Here is an 8,919-nt window from a genome sequence, read left to right on the forward strand (position 1 = left end):
GTCGATGGAAACATTGGCTGCGTTGCCGACATCGCTGGACTCCAGGACAGGTAAGTGTCCTGATATGCTATATATACTGTAGCTGTTGACTTTTAATTTTTTGAGGGGGGGAACTTTGCTTTATGATCAGGCAGGCCTAATAGGTTTTGGTAGACAGTGTAATTATTTTTTTTTGCTGGCTAGTTGGTAATTGTGTTGGGAAATACATTTAGTTTTGTTTGCTGTGTACAAAGCCCATTCATGTGCATCTTGCTCTAAAAACTCGTTATAAATTGAGTTGCTTGCCATTTTTTTCATCTCCTAGTTTTGGGTGTTTGGATTGTTTTTATAAAGAGAAATTAGACTTAATAAACAAAGGTCAACTTTGGACAGGCCAAAATAGATGAAAATAATCAACATTTTAATACAGTCACTTGACTCGGAAAGATTTAGAGAAGCAAAAAAGCCCTTAGATGTTACATTACTGCTCCAGCAACAGCCTGAATTAAACAGTTTTTTTTTTTACAGCTTTCAAGAACGGAAGGCGGCGGCGGCGGCGACGACAGCGGCGACAGAAGACCGGGCCACCGCCTGTAAAAGAGCTACAAGAAGGCGCGGTGGCCCGGCAGAAGAACCGAAGAGGGGGACAAGACCCCCGAAGTCGGGAGAAGAGGCCGGCGGCGGGGAGGAAGAAAGCCGGACTCCTCCGCTAGTAAAAGAGCTACACACAGATAGCGGAGGAGTCCGGCGAGAAGACCCCCGAAGACGGAAGACCCCCGGAGCTGTGCAATAAAATATTTTTTCCCTGTGTTGTGTTTTTTTTTGTACTTTATTTCACAGGTGAATGGGTAGGGGTACATTGTACCCCATACTCATTCACATAGGGTGGGGGGCCGGTATCCGGGGGCCCCCTTCTTAAAGGGGGCTCCCGGATTCCGATAAGCCCCCCGCCCGCAGACCCCGACAACCAACGGCCAGGGTTGTCGGGAAGAGGCCCTTGTCCTCATCAACATGGGGACAAGGTGCTTTGGGGTGGGGGGGCCGCGCGGCCCCCCCTTCCCCAAGGCACCCCCCCATGTTGAGGGCACGCGGCCTGGTACGGCTCAGGAGGGGGGGCGCGCTCGCTCGCCCCCCTTTCCTGGCCGGCCGGGTAGCGTGCTCGGACAAGGGTCTGGTGTGGACTTTGGGGGAACCCCCACGCCGATTTTTTTCGGCGTTGGGGTTCCCCTTTAAGCCCATTCCAAGCGGCGGAGCCCGCGACGTCTCCTTCGCGGGCCCCGCCTACCTGTACACGCGCTCGAAATGGGCGGATTTGCCTCCTCCTTACGTGGGCGAGTCCGTTCATTTCAAAAGTTGAGCGAACTGTTTGCCCAACCTTGTTCGTCAAACAGTCCGCTCGTGTGTGGGCAAGTCCGCTCATGCAAATTTTGAGCGGACTGTTTGCCGAAACTGTTTGACGAACAAGGTTGGGCAAACAGTCCGCGCGTGTGTACGCGGCCTTACACAAAGTTAGATTAAACACAGTCACATTTTAGAAAGACGTGTCATTATTTTGAATAAATGATTCCCCAATAAAAAAGAAATTCGACTCATCAATAAAATAGACAAATGGCATAGATAATATGATAAATATCATAGACAGATGTTGTTTCTTCATCAGTTGTATATGCCTATAGGTTTCCCGTGACTAAATATCAATAAAGTATCAAAAAAAATGTACTCTACTCACCTAAATTTGTGTGGTGCATTTTATTGGGCCTTTTGAGTGTTAAAAAAAGAGGACTCATAGATTAATAAGACAAGTGATATAGATAATGTGATAAATATCACAGACAGACAATATGTCCCTGTCAATAACCCCTCGTTCTTTAAATGAACACTGAATAATAGCAACTCATCCTTTTTTTTACCTAGACCTCTTCCCTGTATACCTCCCTTTAATAAAAAGTTTCGATAGAAAATCTGAGGCCAAAGACCCCATACAAAACAGCAAACTCATTTTATCCTGTTCAAACAGGTTATGGGTTCCTTTTTTAAGACAAACTTCAGAAAAGCACTGCTGATTGTCAGAAGAGCATCAACTTGTTTAAAGAAGAATTCAAGGTGTTAATTCAAAGTATTACTTTGGTTACATTGTTACATTGGTCCATCTGTGGGATCCTGCTAGAAGCAGGAAATCCCTGTAGTAGACACTTTTACTCCAGTGATCTCTAAGACCCCATTCACACCTGAGTGTTTTGTAGCTTGAAGCCTGAAGCTACAAAACGCTACAGGGGAAAAAATCTATTATTCTCAATGGAGATTGTTCACATCTCCATTCCATGTCGCCTGAAGCTGAACGCCTGAAGCTCAAACAAGTTCCGGACCCTTTTTTGTCGCTCGAATCTAGCAGATTTGGGCGTTTTTCTTCTTTTAACATTGGTGACCTTTTGCCCTGCACAAAATCGCGGCAAATCGCGGTAAAAACGCTGCGAATCGCAGTAAAAAATGCTGCAAAAAACGTTGCAAAATCGCGCGATTTTCTGCTTGAAAACGCTACGCTCAGGTGTGAATGCAGCCTAAAAGCTTCTGGTTCCCATGCCGAGCAGTTGCTCTGCTGAATTATGAACACAATAGTTTGGCCACTGAGCAATGGGTGGATTTTTCTGAATTAATGCAAAGCATTCTCTGATTGAAAGAGGCGGAGAGGTGGGCAGGGATTTTAAGCTTTCCACCAGGTCCAAACAGAGAATGCTTTGCAGTCATTGAAAGAAAATGCAAAGTGATTTCTGAATGGTGCCTGGACTGATGAGCTAAGCTCCTGTGTTTACAATGCAGCAGGGCAGCTGCTCGACTAGTGGAGATTACTGGTGTAGCAGTGTTTACTACAGAGATTTCCAGCTTACATAAATGGGTGACCCCCTCCCTCCTCTGACAATACGGGGAAAACCATAGGGAAGTCCCTGTGTGTCAGGGGGCGGGGTCACTGGGTGGCCCCACCCTCTGTTACAAAAGTAGCGTCAGAAGAACCAAAGCGTCACGCGGCAGAAGACTCCCACTGAGGCGGATTGTGCGGACAAAGTGGAGAAGAAGCCGGAGGAAGACAAGAAGAGCGGATGAAGAAGAAGAAGATGGAGGAAGAAGAAAAACACCGAAGGAAGACCAGAAGAAAGAAGATGGAAGAAGCGGAAAGAAGAAGAAATTAATAAAGGACTTTTCAAAAACCATCTCTTGTGTTTAACCTTTTTGACACTTTTTTTGTGAAATGGTAAGGGTACATTTACCCCATTACCAATTCACACAGGGGTGGATCTGGGGATCCCCTAGTTAAAGGGGGCTTCCAGATTCGGATAAGCCCCCCGCCCGAAGATCCCCACAACCACCGGGCAAGGGTTGTGGGGATGAGGCCCTTCTCCCCATCAACATGGGGACAAGGTGCTTTGGGGGGCTACCCCAAAGCACCCTCCCAATGTTGAGGGCATGTGGCCTGCTATGGTTCAGGAGGGGGGTGCTCTCTCGCCCCCCCCCCCTCTTTTCCTGCAGCCTGCCAGGTTATGTGCTTGGATAAGGGTCTGTATGGATTTTTGGGGGAATCCCATGCCATTTTTAAAAAAAAGTTTGGTGTGGGGTTCCCCGTAATATCCATACCAGACCTGAAGGGCCTGGTATGGAATTTAGGGGAACCCACACGCATTTTTTTTATTACATTTTGGTTTGGGATTCCTCTGTGAACTTTTATGTGTATTGTCGGACTGACAATTCATTATAGCCCCGAGTAGTTTTAAATTACTTTTTTCCTTTAGAAATGTCATTTTGCTGTCAGACTGTTCTAAGCACGGGAAACATGTGCCCCTTTACAGGCATACTATAGACATCCCCCAGGTACGAAATTTAAAGGAATATTACACTTTTATTGTTTATGCATTATTAAAATCACTGCTCCTGAAAAAATGTCTGTTTTTAAAACTTGGTTCCCCAAACCCTTTTATGACAATACCATGCATATAAGCCTTTAAAATTAGCACTTTTGATTATTCATGTTCGTGTCTCATAGACTTTAACGGTGTTCGTGTGTTTGAACAAATGATTTGCCTGTTCACATGTTCTGGATGTGTTTGGCTCCTCCCTACTCCAGATCTTAAAGAAAAACAGATTTTAACCAAGTTATCACATATGTTGTGGAGGCCTCTCTTGCACCCCCTGCCCAAAATTCCTCAAGGTGGAGGGTGTGAGGGCACGGAGTGGCACAAGTTCCAGAGTAGCTGGCTGACTAAGTCTGCTCTTTAGGTGGATGAAACGGGGGGTCGCAGTCTAGAGGGCAGGATACCGAAGCAGCTTGGCACCAGAGCAGGAGATGGTAGCAGCGTGGAGGCAGGCAGCTACCAATGGCAGCAGGCAACAAGGAACCCGAGTCAACATGAAGTGCAAAACCAGGAATCAAGCCAAAATCTGCAACAGCCAGACAGCACAGTACAAAATCAGCAAGCAGAGACAAGTACAATAAACAGGCCGTGGCAAGAGCAAAGGCGAAGTCCAGGGGGAAGCTGGGTCATACACAGGTAAGCAGGTTCAATGGATCAGGTCTCAGGAATATAGGTACAAGCTGAAGACCATTCAGCAAGTGCTCATGGTAACAGACCAATTTAAATAAGCCACTGGGCGTCACATGCGCATGCTATTTGGTATGTACATGTGCGAGTGTGCGCATGAATGTTAGTACGACAAACTGGAATAGTACATCCAACATTGCTTCTTCACCTAGAAGTATGAGCATGTGAGCAATGCTCAAATGTGAGCATAAGCCTGCGCTGGTTTTCTGGTGCTTGTTATCCGGTTTACCGTAACGAGCATTACTGGAGTTGGAGAACACAGGCATAATGTAATTATTGCCAAGTGATTACATTTTAGTCATCCTATCTGTTTTGAGGACAGAAAAAAAATGTAAGTTATCTGATAAACAACTCATAAGCAAATGCATTAAAAAAAACACCCATTATTCAAACCTCCCACTTATAGAAATATGACTGCACACCCACCTGTAAGCTTTATTAAACCTCTTAACAGAGTGGTCAAAAGCAAATTGAGCTGTTTGTTTTCAACTCAAGCTCATTTTATGTAATATGAAAGTTTTCACAAGTAAAGCAAAAGAAATGTAGAAAGCAAACCAGGAAGAAACACATGAGTCAAAAGATATAATGGACTTATTCCATATCAAAGTACAAATTCTTTTTACACACAATAGGGCCACCTTTTTTGTTGTAAGTACCTCAAACTGGAGCCAATAATTTTCTTTAGGACAACAGAATTGAACTTACTTCAACAATGGCTTTTAACCTCTTGCACGTTCAACTTCCTTCACCAGGATGTCAATGATGCAATCATCTAAGAGCATACCACATGGATGCAAATCAGCTTTCCTTCGGCCTTTACTAAAACAGAGGCAGCAAGTAGAATGATAAATCATATCTTGGTCAGAGATGTCCTCTCACAAAGCACACAGAATCCTCATTTCAGAGAAGAAAACTTCCATATGGATTGGTAATGCAATAACTTCACCAAGGGTGTTTTCTGAATGAAGTTGGTCTGCGTGATGCCTTCCTCTATAAGAAAATGGGCATGTTTTGTATGTGCTGAATATTAGGCATTTTTGGGGTGAGGTTAAATAAAGTCTGAGGCAATTTGAAAAGTATAGAGTGAGGCAGTGTGGAATAGGGAATGTAGAGCACGGGATACAGAATGAGTCAGCGCAAAATAGGAATTGGCTTATAGATGATATTCTTGAAAAATTAAGTATATCTATTTCAAGAATGATATATGTTTGTTTCCACAAGATTAAAAAAAGATTAATTTAACTCTATTGCTGTCACAGTGTTTTTCACCATATTTTGCACATATTCAATTGGCAGACTCCGAGACATCAGTAGGACAGCAGTACGGGGCAAGGCCCCCAGCAAGGGGCCACATCTGCACGTGCAGGACTGCTGTCTCCTATGGCAACAGTCTTTAACAGTTCCTAAAACAAATCGTTACAGTCCTCTTTGCTTCACTACAACTTCTACTTGTAGTTCTTGAGATCACACAACCCATATTTGTAATCCACAAGATAATGGTGTCGCTTTGATGAGATTTCACCAATAATATCTTGGATCTGGTAGTGTTACTTCTTCTCCTTTGATATTTACAATGACAACATAATATTTGGCATTTTTCTTGTCCGGCTTATGGAGAATTATGTCGTCCTGATACATTTTACTGCCGTAGCCCCAGGTATTTAGCACTGAGAGGTATTCCCCATTTGCAAGTACTTGACACAAAGAAAAAAAAAGACTGGAGTAAGTTCAGCAGAGCGTCCTTTGACTCCACACATGCACATTCTAAGAGAGACTGCTTTAGCACCTCCCTAACAATTGCCAGTAGCATTATTAACTTTAGTTCAATGAATGGACTCGAAAAACAAGTAACAATGGGGCCTCCAACCCCCCCGGTTCTTTGCCATGTTTCGATGGTAACAACTTACTTACACAATTCCTAAGGCGGTGAGACTTTTGCAACTCCGCCAACATTGAAACATTTCTTCCTGCAGGAAACGAACGATACGAAATACAGTTTTCAAAGTTCAGCATATAATAGCAACTTTACATCACCGATACTTTAATCATTGCATGTTCCCCTCCCTTCTTCTTCACTTGCCGGTTTCAGACATTGCCGAGGAGGAATCCAAGACCACCCGCCTCTCTTTGCTCATGATGAGCGAATGTATTGAGCTAGGTGAGTAATAACCATAGGCCCATCTTCTGTATCAGTGACATCCACGGTGATAGCCAAAGTAGCTTGAATCTCCTTAGAGTGGAGGTGAGCTCCACCTGTTCCGGACTAGCAGTCACTGTAGGTGTCTCGAAAGAAGTGCTGACAGTTGGAACTGACACTTCCACTGTGGTATCCGCAGGTTCATCTGACACCTCTAGTTCTAGTTCAAGGAAGAATCCGCCTGGGCCGAAGTAGGACCGCCAGAATTAACAGCTTCAGTGCTGGATGTAGGTATCTTCAGAGTGGCATATCCACAAGCCCAATCCACCCTCATCACCTGTGACGGTAAGGGCGGTCTTACAGCTATTAACAGTAATTCCCCAAATTGATATCATCAACTCCAAGGGCCCATTAATAGGGCAAACCCAGAAAACCGCCGGCAGACAATCCCCATAGCCACGGAGCTCTAGGAGATATACAAAGCGGTCTATCCCTTTGGTATCATCCAAATGCTTATGTCAGTAACCATAGTTCCAGAGGCAAAGAAACAGGTGATTTCCCATGGGTCATATTCGGCCGAGATGGGTTGTGGGACTATGAATCTTGGGACTCCTAAGTGTGCCATGTCTCCTTTCTCCGAGAGGTCTCAGCATGTGAACCCAAGATGGTGACCCAACAGTAATGAATCCTCCTCTGCAGAACGGGAGCTCCTCTCCCTGCCAATGGATTGGTGCAAATGTTTCCTGGGAACTGTAACGCCAGCCTTCTTCTTGCTGCGGTGTGCCAAAACTGGAATGCAGTCCATTTTGCGGCCTGTATTAACCCTCACAGTGCTGGAGGGAAGTGTCAAAACACCAGGCTGGTTCTTTCCTGTGAACAATGAGACTTGTCGGTTCTTCCCCACGTTCATAGTACACATGAGAACACAGTCTATAACAGGGATCCTCAAACTACGGCCCTCCAGCTGTTGCAAACTACACATCCCATGAGGCATTGTGAAACTCTGACGTTCACAGACATGGCTAGGCATGATGGGAATTGTAGTTCCTGAACAACTGGAGGGCCATAGTTTGAAGACCCATGGTCTATAAGAAGGGTAAATGTTACTTGTCACCTTCACACTGAGCCCGGAGAAGTCCCAATGGAGCTGAAGCCAGCAACTGCTGCAAGGACAACACCTTGGCCCCATGTTGGGTGCCAAATGTAGCCAAGTCTCTAGCCTCCTCCAGTCTAATAAGAACCTTCAAGGCCAAAGATAGTTGACATCCTTCTGTATGTGGTGGGTTGTGAGGCATAATGGGTGCAAGATGGATAAAGTTAGTGGGCGTAAAAGAGGTTGTATTTCTCTTAACAGTCCTTTTTATATTTTTATGGGAAAGTGGGTTAGGGCCAGGACACCCTTAAGCAGTTGCAATTTCAATTGACAGACTTGGAGACTTCAATAGGAGGACAGACATACAGGGAAAGGCCCCCGGCAAGGTGACACATCTGCATGTGCAGGATTCCTGTCTCCTTTGGCAATAGTCTTTGACAGTTCCTAACACAAATCCTTACAGTCCTCTTTGTTTCACTACAACTTCTACTTCTATTTAGTTCTTCCGCCCCTTGAGCTCCTGGTCTCTCAATGGACTGTCTGATTCACTAACTCTGAATTCTTTGAGTTTCTCAAAGCTTTGCGGTGGTATACCCCTCAAGCGTCACCCACACTGCTAGGTCTCTAGCTTGGCACTCCAGATACTTCTCAAGCTTCACCCCTGCTAACTGGCTCCGTCACTGACTTGACACTTTTGACACTTTGCGGGAACCAGTGACACTAATAGAGTGATCAGTGCAAAAAATATGCATTGTCACCAGGGCTCAAGTCCTGCGGGAACGCATGGGAACGGAGTTCCTCTAATTTTTCCACAAGAGGAACTCAGTTCCCGTTAGCAGACATGTCCTGCAAGACTATGAAGTATGCGAGCTGTGTGGCAGGTGCTACACTAGCAGCTGCCAACACAGCTCGCAATAGTAAGTGCCGCACACCTGACCATTCAGGCATTGCCAGTAGGGGGCCCTATGACAGCTTCCAATTCGATCTACCTGCCATTCACAGCTAGCTGATGGGTAGATCAGCTATTCTGCTCACAGGACATGCAGGGAGATAGGTGAGCTGAGGGAGGAACATCAGTTTGGGGTGGTAAGCTGAGCACAATACCTGGCAAAGTTTAATGC

The sequence above is a fragment of the Lithobates pipiens genome, unplaced genomic scaffold (assembly GCF_037356315.1).
Source record: "Lithobates pipiens isolate NorthernLeopardFrog02 unplaced genomic scaffold, aLitPip1_a1.2 Scaffold_13, whole genome shotgun sequence".
NCBI classification, from domain to species: domain Eukaryota; kingdom Metazoa; phylum Chordata; class Amphibia; order Anura; family Ranidae; genus Lithobates; species Lithobates pipiens.